This window comes from Acomys minous (assembly GCF_964271855.1).
Source record: "Acomys minous genome assembly, chromosome: 18".
In the NCBI taxonomy this organism is placed as follows: Eukaryota; Metazoa; Chordata; class Mammalia; order Rodentia; family Muridae; genus Acomys; species Acomys minous.
The window spans coordinates 2,481,272-2,492,233 of NC_140501.1; the positions used below are offsets into that span (position 1 = coordinate 2,481,272).

Here is a 10,962-nt window from a genome sequence, read left to right on the forward strand (position 1 = left end):
AAGAACAAAGCAAAGCTGGAGAGGCACTCAGCCTCTCAGTCACTAAGGAAACGTGAACCGCAGTCCCCAGCAGATGCCCACGGCTCCCGAGGATGACTAACATGCGAAGGGCTCCAGCACTGCTGAAGGCTACCCTGTCAAAAGGATACTCGGCAACTCCAGGAACAGGAACCGAGCGTCCCACCCACAAGCATGAGTCACTCTGGAGAATGAATCTTCAGGTAACTCTGGTCTCGCTGACAGGACCAGAATCAGTAAGTTGCTCTGAAACTCCTGGCCGCCAGGAGATACGGCGACGGTTGTCAACAGCTAAGCATGGATCCTACACAGCTTCCAACTGCACGTGTCACCAAGGAGAAACACAAGCATCACATCGCAGAGGAGGAGGAGACAGGACTGTGATGCCCAAGTTACAGAGCCACCTCATCAACACCAGCATGGATTAGCGGGGCGCAGTGACTCACCACCGCACCACTGCACCTACAGGTGGCGCCAACAGGAAACTGAACACAATATGAAAACAAGCAGACGCAGCCTGTTTCCATTATGAGTGGCTGAAAGCTGGCGAATTAAGGTATTAAACACCAGAGTCATGTTGAAGAAGTGGTGACTGGGGCAGCAAAGCGGACTTCAAGGAGCAAGCATGGCTCTATTTCCTCCCATGGAGGGTGCCGAGCAAGCTGGCACTGTAAAAGCTGAAGCTCAGAGTGCTCTGCTTCAGTGTACAGAGCGAGTGCTGCCGAGGAGGAAACGCTGTGACACCAACACAGCCGCAAATGGGCCCATGTGGACAATGGCCCCAACTTCTAATAAAAGACAGAAACTTTGGACACCCACAAATCAACATGGACAGATAGCTTTCAATGTATACCTTGAACCAAATACAAACATTCAAAATAGATCATAAGCCCAAATGGGAAACTAATAAAATAAAATTTCCAAAAGAAACCAAAAATTCTTGAAACCTTGCATGAGCAAGTGATCTCCCAAACAGTGCACAACACAGGAATGCCTCTCAAACAGTGCACAACATAAGCTATTTATAAGCTGACATAGTTTATCTTATCAGAATTTTCTAAATATCCTCTTCAAAGGTCACTATTATAAATCCACAATGAGATAAGCTTGGGGAGGCGTTTGTGAAACACACCCCTGAAGAAGCGGGCTCAGAATGGCAAATCCTCTCAAGCGCAGCAGTGAGAAAGTAATGCCATTCAATGCAGCTACAGGCAAGAGACAAAAAGCAGCTCCATGCAGCATCGATGGGAATATGAACCAGAAATGGATGCACCGCATTTAGAATGGGAATTTTTATTTTACTTATTTACAAAAGTGTGGTCCCTGACTGAAGAGATAGCTTGGTGGTTGAGAGCACTGGCTGCTGTTGCAGAGACCCTGAGTTCAGCTCCCAGCACCCACACAATGGCCCACAACTGTCTACAACTCCAAAGAATCCATGCCCCTCCTGGCCTCCAGAGACACCAGGAATACATGTGGTACACAGACAGACATGCAGGCAAAATACCTACACACATAAAAATACAACAGATCTTTACAAGTGCACCCCAGAGGATGTAGAATAACGGACCCTGCGGTGATGATCGTAACACGCGCGTTCCAGACACTGAAGACCAGGGTTTTGGAAAGCCCAGCATGCACTTGTCAACACTATGAAAAGCAACACAATCAAGAAAACATGAGAAGTCACCGTGTGAGAGGGAGGGAGCAGCCATACTCCAGAGGCTGAAGCTGGCACAGGCTTGTGGTGTTCGCTCTCTTTTAGCCATAAACTAAATTTATGTGTCAGAAGCACATAAATGAAAACATGGGCTACTTCAGGCCTTGGAGTTGCAGGGTGGAAGGAACTTAGAAAGAGACCATCAGAAATCTCTTTTACAGAGAAAGCTAAATATATTCCGATCGCAGTCCGCCAAAAAAGGGTTAAAAAAAAAAAAGCCAAACAGTTCTAGCACAGAATGCAACCCTACAGCCCATGTCACACCTGACTCAGACCCAGACTGAGTGAAGGTGAAGTGCAGACACGCAGACTCTTGCCCGAGGAGGAGACACACGGCCACCAAGAGGAGACAGAATCTACGGTTGAGTTCGTAATAAAAGTTTAAACAAGGCGACAACAGACCACCCTGGGACATTGTAATATCTTCAAAATTAGAGCTGACATTTAATTCGATAACAATAAGTGTATATAAAATAATTAAATACATTTTAAAGGAATATTAATCAAAACATAAAAACAGTACAAACCAAAACATCCCCATCTCCCAGGGAAGCAGACAGTAGCTCCCAGCACCCTATGAATAATAGCCAGGGAGTGCAGCATCAGTGCGAGAGCATGTGGAACTCTGCCAGCTGTCTGTGTGGTTAGTTTCCTGGCTTGACATAGTCTAGAACCGCCAAAGGAGGCCATGGGGATTCTCCTGGTCAGGCCGGCCTGTGGACATGTCTGCGTAGGACTCTGTCAGCTGTGGCCAACTGTGGACATGTCTGCGTAGGACTCTGTCAGCTGTGGCCGACTGTGGACATGTCTGTGTAGGACTCTGTCAGCTGTGGCCGACTGTGGACATGTCTGCGTAGGACTCTGTCAGCTGTGGCCGACTGTGGACATGTCTGTGTAGGACTCTGTCAGCTGTGGCCGACTGTGGACATGTCTGCGTAGGACTCTGTCAGCTGTGGCCGACTGTGGACATGTCTGCGTAGGACTCTGTCAGCTGTGGCCGACTGTGGACATGTCTGCGTAGGACTCTGTCAGCTGTGGCCGACTGTGGACATGTCTGCGTAGGACTCTGTCAGCTGTGGCCGACTGTGGACATGTCTGTGTAGGACTCTGTCAGCTGTGGCCGACTGTGGACATGTCTGCGTAGGACTCTGTCAGCTGTGCTCATTTCTGGCTGACCTGTGGGTGTGTCTGAGACGGGCTGTTTTGGCTGTATTAACTGGTGTGGGATGACCAACCCACTGTGGTGGCGCCATGCCAGGCAGGCTGAGCAATGAGCAGGCTTGCCTTGCTTCTGTCAGCTCCTGACTGGAAGTGACAGCCCAGCGCTCCCTGTGATGGTGGTTCTAGCCTGGAGCTGTGAGACGCACGTACCCTTTCCCCCTTAGAGCTGCTCTGTCCAGGTACGTACCCAGCCTCTCGCTCCCCCACCGCTCTGTCTAGCTCCACAGTTCCCAAAGCTCCTGCTCACCGCGGGCCTCTGCGCGGGTAGCTCTTCATACCTAGATGAGCACCTAAGACCTCACAAGGCTCACTCTCTATTCCCTCAGTCTCTGCTGAAGTATCACATGACATCTGAAGCCCACATGACACCCTATCACCCCTCTTTCTGGGCTTGCATCTGCACAGCATGCGTTTTGTTTTGGCCTTTCATGCCCAGATACAATGGAAGACTGATGTGGACAAATGCCTGCTCTAGTCAGAGCAGGATCCCAGTGTCCATGACACAGAGATGGCAGGGAGGAGGAGCCAGGACAGATGCCAGTTGTAGCTGGCACAAGGAACACTTCTGTACTCGTGGGCGTGTGTGTACTTGAACCAGCTTTACGGTGCACAAGAACACTTCTGTACTCGTGGGTGTGTATGAGCTGGAACCAGCTTTACGGTGCACAAGAACACTTCTGTACTCGTGGGTGTGTATGAGCTGGAACCAGCTTTACGGTGCACAAGGAACACTTCTGTACTCGTGGGTGTATGTGTACTTGAACCAGCTTTATGGTTCACAAGGTAACACTTGTGTCACTCGTGGGCGTGTGTGCTTGAACCAGCTTTACGGTGCACAAGGAACACTTGTGTAACTTGTGGGCGTGTGTGTGCTTGAACCAGCTTTACGGTTCACAAGGAACACGTCTGTCACTCGTGGGCGTGTGTATGCTTGAACCAGCTTGTGGTGCACAAGGAACACTTGTGTCACTCGTGGGCGTGTGTGCTTGAACCAGCTTTACGGTGCACAAGGAACACTTGTGTCACTCGTGGGCGTGTATGCTTGAACCAGCTTTACGGTTCACAAGGAACACGTCTGTCACTCGTGGGCGTGTGTATGCTTGAACCAGCTTGTGGTGCACAAGGAACACTTGTGTCACTCGTGGGCGTGTGTGCTTGAACCAGCTTTACGGTTCACAAGGAACATGTCTGTCACTCGTGGGCGTGTGTATGCTTGAACCAGCTTGTGGTGCACAAGGAACACTTGTGTCACTCGTGGGCGTGTGTATGCTTGAACCAGCTTGTGGTGCACAAGGAACACTTGTGTCACTCGTGGGCGTGTGTGCTTGAACCTCTGCAATGTACAGGACACACACACAGGCTCCTTTCCTCAGCCTGAAGACTGTTCTGAAAACTGACTGGAATGGAATTTCCAAACAGTAATTTGCCATAAAATATTAGCACATTTTCTAAGTTGTTTTTTCAGTTAGAGCACCAGTGAAATAAAAATCACTTTCATGAATCAACTTCCCCTTCCTTATTCTTGTCCTTCCTGAGAAGTCACGTGCAGGTCTCCATCGCTGCTTCTCTGGACAAGGCATTGTTCCCTCCTGACTTCCTTTCTGAGTTTCGAGAGTATGTACTTCCTGTTGGCATCTCCACCTCTGGTTAAAGAAACGGCAGAGGCAGGTAGGAAGAGCGACCCTTCACCATGCTCAGCACTAGCCACACATGTGATATACAGAGCCACCGCTTCACCATGCTCGGCACTAGCCACACATGTGATATACAGAGCCACCGCTTCACCGTGCCCGGCACTAGCCACACATGTGATATACAGAGCCACCGCTTCACCGTGCCCGGCACTAGCCACACATGTGATATACAGAGCCACCGCTTCACCGTGCCCGGCACTAGCCACACATGTGATATACAGAGCCACCGCTTCACCGTGCCCGGCACTAGCCACACATGTGATATACAGAGCCACCGCTTCACCGTGCCCGGCACTAGCCACACATGTGATATACAGAGCCACCGCTTCACCATGCTCGGCACTAGCCACACATGTGATATACAGAGCCACCGCTTCACCGTGCCCGGCACTAGCCACACATGTGATATACAGAGCCACCGCTTCACCGTGCTCGGCACTAGCCACACATGTGATATACAGAGCCACCGCTTCACCGTGCCCGGCACTAGCCACACATGTGATATACAGAGCCACCGCTTCACCGTGCCCGGCACTAGCCACACATGTGATATACAGAGCCACCGCTTCACCGTGCCCGGCACTAGCCACACATGTGATATACAGAGCCACCGCTTCACCGTGCCCGGCACTAGCCACACATGTGATATACAGAGCCACCGCTTCACCATGCTCGGCACTAGCCACACATGTGATATACAGAGCCACCGCTTCACCGTGCCCGGCACTAGCCACACATGTGATATACAGAGCCACCGCTTCACCGTGCCCGGCACTAGCCACACATGTGATATACAGAGCCACCGCTTCACCGTGCCCGGCACTAGCCACACATGTGATATACAGAGCCACCGCTTCACCGTGCCCGGCACTAGCCACACATGTGATATACAGAGCCACCGCTTCACCATGCTCGGCACTAGCCACACATGTGATATACAGAGCCACCGCTTCACCGTGCCCGGCACTAGCCACACATGTGATATACAGAGCCACCGCTTCACCATGCCCGGCACTAGCCACACATGTGATATACAGAGCCACCGCTTCACCATGCTCGGCACTAGCCACACATGTGATATACAGAGCCACCGCTTCACCGTGCCCGGCACTAGCCACACATGTGATATACAGAGCCACCGCTTCACCATGCCCGGCACTAGCCACACATGTGATATACAGAGCCACCGCTTCACGTGCCCGGCACTAGCCACACATGTGATATACAGAGCCACCGCTTCACCGTGCCCGGCACTAGCCACGCATGTGATATACAGAGCCACCGCTTCACGTGCCCGGCACTAGCCACGCATGTGCTATGAAGACCACGGCTGAGGTGGGCGGCGTATCAGCGAGAAGGCACAGTACTTTACTACCGACATTTACACAGTAGCTCTAATAAAAATACAGTTTGTGGCTTACACAAATGGTTACTAAATAAACAGTATTGGGGCTGCAGAGATGGCTCAGATGTTAAGAGCACCCTCTGCGCTTCCAGAGGTCTGAAGTTCAATTCCCAGTAATAACATGGTGGCTCACAACCCTCTGTAATGTGATCCAATGCACATGCAGGCAGAATACTGTATAAATAATAAATCAATCTTTTAAAAAATAAACAGTATCACTAAATTTCCTTGATTTAAAAAAAAATCTACCTTCAACTTTCTTTGGTTAGTCCTGTAAGTTTCAAATAACGATAAGTATTTTTCCTTAAGTAACTATTAGAGCCATTACACGTTTCCTTACTATACACAGTTGAAGTCTGGAGTTGGGGGCGCAGGAAATGCCTCAGTGGGCTAACAGTGCCTGATGTGCAGCCAACAGGACCCAAACTCCAGTTTCACCAGCCATGTAAAGAGCTGGGGTGAGTGTGCACACCTGTAGCCTGCACTGAGGGGGCAGAGCCAGGAGGAGCTGGGTGAGTGTGCACACCTGTAGCCTGCACTGAGGGGGGCAGAGCCAGGAGGAGCTGGGTGAGTGTGCACACCTGTAGCCTGCACTGAGGGGGGCAGAGCCAGGAGGAGCAGGGTGAGTGTGCACACCTGTAGCCTGCACTGTGAGAGACAGAGCCAGGAGGAGCTCCGGGGCTGCTGCTGCTAGCTTACCTCCAGCTGCAGTAAGAGAGCCTGTCACCAGGGGAAGAGGTGGAGATTCATACACGAACACAGTATTTTCTATGGTTTGAAATACGCTTATTGTTTAAGAAAAATAGACACATGTACATAATAGTAATTCGTAATCCTCACTTTGGCCTTTTCTGCTTCAGAAACAGGGAGCCAACTATTAGAGCTGTATCTGGAAGCCCCCACACAATTATCTTATTAATGTCACTATAAAAACATGTTATCACTTACTAACATTTTCGTTCCTTTTAATAAAACTTAATAACACTCAACCTCCTTTAGCAACAATTTTAGATAGAATTATAGCTTTTACCAAGATCCAATACCACCATCTAGTGGTTACAAACAGGACTACAGGCAGAACTCCTTAAACTGCCATCTTAGTTAGGTTAGCAGCTGGGTAATCACTAAAGTGCAAACTACACTGGCTAAGGAGCCCACGTAGGAATACCTGGGGTCGATGAAAATGCCATGTGAGTCTGACGTCATGAGGATGTCAGAGTGCTTCCCTTTACCTTCTTGGTTTTCGGTTTGGTTTGGTTTGGTTTTTTGAGACAGGGTTTTCTCTGTGTAGCCCTGCCTGCCTGTCTGGGAACCAGTTCACTAGACCAGGCTGGCCTCGAACTCTGCCTGAGTGCTAGGACTGAAGGCGTGTGCCATCACACCCAGCTCTTAATGTCAGGGTTCTCTCAGTCTGTTTGTATTTATCAAGGTTTTACACAAGCATCCGCTTCAAACTTTGCTCACAAGAAAGCAAGTCAACCCACTAGATGACACAGAAATAAATAAAATCTCCAGCTTTTTGCAGGCAGTTTATTTCATGAGTGGAGGCCCACAGATGGCAGTGAGTTCTGTCCAGAAAATGTTCTGCTATGTTGTAGTGGGCTGCCCAGGCAGGTGCCTCACAGGCACGGAGTGCTGCAGTGACGCCCCACACCACGCCGGGCAGTGTCCTGGGCTGCGTCCCCACCAACACTCTCAGCTCACCCAGCCTCCATTCCTGACTTCTCTTTCACAAGGCAGCCCTTCAAGAGCTGAGAACAGTCCTGTGGCCCAGCTCCTCCCTCAAATGGCCACACCTGTCTTCTACTTCTGGACAGGAGCTCCTTCCCGTTCTGCACGGAAAACCTGCTGCCTTGTGATCCTGATCGACAGCCACAGCAGAGGTAACCGGCAGCTACACTGTGATGCCACGTCACAAACCGCAACCAGCCTGCCAGCCAAGCGCTGGCACCTGCTTCCAGGCCTGAGAGAAAGGCCACGTGGTTCTGTTGTCCTGTCTTTCTCCTTTTCTGGTATTCATGACAGAACCCGGAATGCCACCTTGCAGGCCCATGGTGCTGTAACTACCAGAGATCCTGTGAGGAGCCAGCTAGCACTCTCCCCAGACACTGCTGCCTCATCTACAAGGAAACACTCAGCTCCAAGCTGTGGCCAACTTCCCAGCTTCTCCCAGGACTGGTGGAGGGCTGGAGAAATGGCTCAGCTGGCTCAAGTGTGGACACACAAGCAGGCAGAGTGACAAGGCGGCCCTGGTCCTGTGAGTATAATCCAGAGCTGCAGAGGCAGGGACAGGAGGACCCCTGGAGCCAGGGCCGAGTGCCACGTTAGCTGAGCTGTCCATGCACAGGCGCAGTGAGGAATGTAGGCAAGAAGGCAGACAGCACCTGATGCCGTCCTCTGCCCGCCGCACAGCAAAGCATGGACATTAGTGCCGTGGAAAGTAAATGCTCATGCTTTGGTACCACTGAAATAACAAAAGCACATGCATGGCCTACAGCACTGGGAGGAGCTGTCCACAGGGAAGAAGGGAAGGTTTCACGTCTGCTCAACATGCTGCTTCAGATGACAGTGTTAGGAAAGGCCCTGAGAGCACCACCCTCTCCTGCCCTTTACCTTTAAATTCATCCTTGTCTTAAGAATAAGACAAATGTACAGGCCTAAAACTACACCAAACAGCTTCATCAGAGACCCGATCAACATAGTTAAGGAGCCCGCATCTGGGAAGGGGCTGCCCCTCCAGACGTCCTGAGTACAATTCCCAGCAACCAATGGTGGCTCACAGATCTGATGCCCTCTTCTGACCTGCAGGTGTACATGCAGGCAGAGCACTGTACATGATAGATAATTTTTTTTTAAATCACCTATAATAACAAAGAACTAAACAACTGAGTGGTGCAGCATTGAAACGACAGTGGTGGGGACGGACATCTCTCCACAGAAGATCTGCAAATGGCCACCAAGCATGTGAGCGCTACTCACCACAACCACAAGAGAAAGCAAAAGTAAAGCCCTCTGGAGCGCCATTTCCCGAGCACTGGGACGGCCCTTACCAAAGGAGAAGGAGGGCCAGACAGGTGGCTGCCTTCCCCGAGACCCTGCGCTCAATTCCCAGCGTCCACATGGTGGTGGCTCACAGGCATCTGTAACCCCAGTTCCAAGGCACCCGATGCCATCTTCTGACCTCCACAGGCACCAAGTAAACATGTGGTATAAGGACACACATGCAGACAAAGCACCCACACACATAAAAAAGAAAAGGAAAATAAATATGAAAGTGCTGCATGGATTCAGAAACCAGAAGCCCAGGAGCTCCTGACAGAAATACAAATAGTGCAATTGCCATGGAAACAGTGGTTACTCACGTGAAAAAATAAAATGAAAGAACTAGCCCTTACTTCTAGTTTACACCACGAAGAACTGAAGACAGATCCCTAAGGGTCCCTGCACCAGGCTCTTAGAAGACAGATCCCTAAGGGTCCCTGCACCAGGCTCTTAGAAGCGCCATTTACAAAATTCTAAAGGGTCAATCAACCAAGTGTCTAACGACCGAACAGAGAAACACGTGTTGAGTGTCTATGATGGAATATATTCTTACATATTATACAGGGAGGAAATGTCATGGGTGGGGCCTAAGGACTTTGTGTTAGGTGAAATGAATTAGTTACAAAGGACAAACACTTGGACTAAGGGACAACTCGTGTGCACTGCATGTGTGGAGACCTGAGCTCAGCTCCTCAGCACACATAAAGCTGCATGCAGCCGCAGTCACATCTGTAATCCCAGCACTCACACAGGCAGGCGGAAGGTAGAGACAGGAGGCTCTGGATGCTCAGGGACCAGCGGGCCTGGCCCAGGCAGCTGTGAACAGGAGAGCTGAGGGCGTCCTCTGACCTCGGGACACCGCTGTGGAATGTGGAGATTTTAAAAAGGCAAATACTCCATGATTCTCCTTCTGAGGCAGGGCAGTCCGACCCCAGAGGAAAGAAAGCAGACTGACTACAAGGGTTTGTGGGTGCATGAGATCCATTCAGTGGGTGCAAAGCTTAAGTTTGGGAAGCCAAAAGTGACTCTGCAGACTGACACACGGTACTGTGAACGCAGCCAGTGATGAACTACCCATTTCAAATGATGTAAGATTGGGGTGGGAAAGGTAAAGCCGGGCACTAAGAAGGCTGGGTGTGGGCAGCGCCCCCCTCAGAAGACGAGCGCTGGGGAACAGCCTCAGTGCAGGGCATGGGAGGCCCCTGAGGCCCCAGGCACTGCACTTCTAGAAGGTGAGGTCCTGCTGCTGAAGGCACAGCACACTGGCTGAAGGACATAGAGAAACCAAGCTGAAGCTGACCTGAACCCTGCCCCCTACCCTGGGTCTTCCACAGCTCCAGCAGGCGCTGTGTGTGCCCCTGCGGGAGAAGGTCGTCAGTGGGTGCTGCCCAGCAGGAGTCCCTGAAGGCCACAATACCAGCCTGCTAAGCGAAGTGTGCCCGCTGGTGTGACGGCAGCAGAAAGGGTGTGTGGTGACTAAACCACTTTCTGACTGGATTCAAGACCTGGTCTGTGGGAAGAAGGAATCTGTGTCTGGTACTGTGAGCCTGGTCAAAAGCTCATGGCTCAGGGGGTCACAGCCCCCATGGTAGTTATTAAAACTGTCCCTATAGCTCATATATTTCAATACTTGGTCCCCAGTTGGTAGAACTGTTTGGAAAGGCTTGGGAGGCGGGCCCCTGTTGGAGGAGCTGTCACCGGGGCAGGCTTTAAGGATTCAAAAGACTTGCACCATTCCTAATGTCTGTCTGCCCTGTGAGCTTCTGCTACAGCACCCCGCCAGCTGCCACGCCCCCCCCCCCCCGCCTGCTGCCACGCCCCCGCCTGCTGCCATGCTCGCTGACAAGATGCTTGTGGACGCT

At 51.0% G+C, this 10,962-nt stretch overlaps 1 protein-coding gene across 2 annotated transcripts in view; it reads right to left on the reverse strand.

Annotated features, from left to right (window-relative positions):
- UBAC2 (UBA domain containing 2) overlaps positions 1 to 10,962 on the reverse strand; it is a 139,081-nt gene that overhangs the window by 82,310 nt on the left and 45,809 nt on the right. The gene's annotated exons all lie outside the window — the stretch shown is intronic.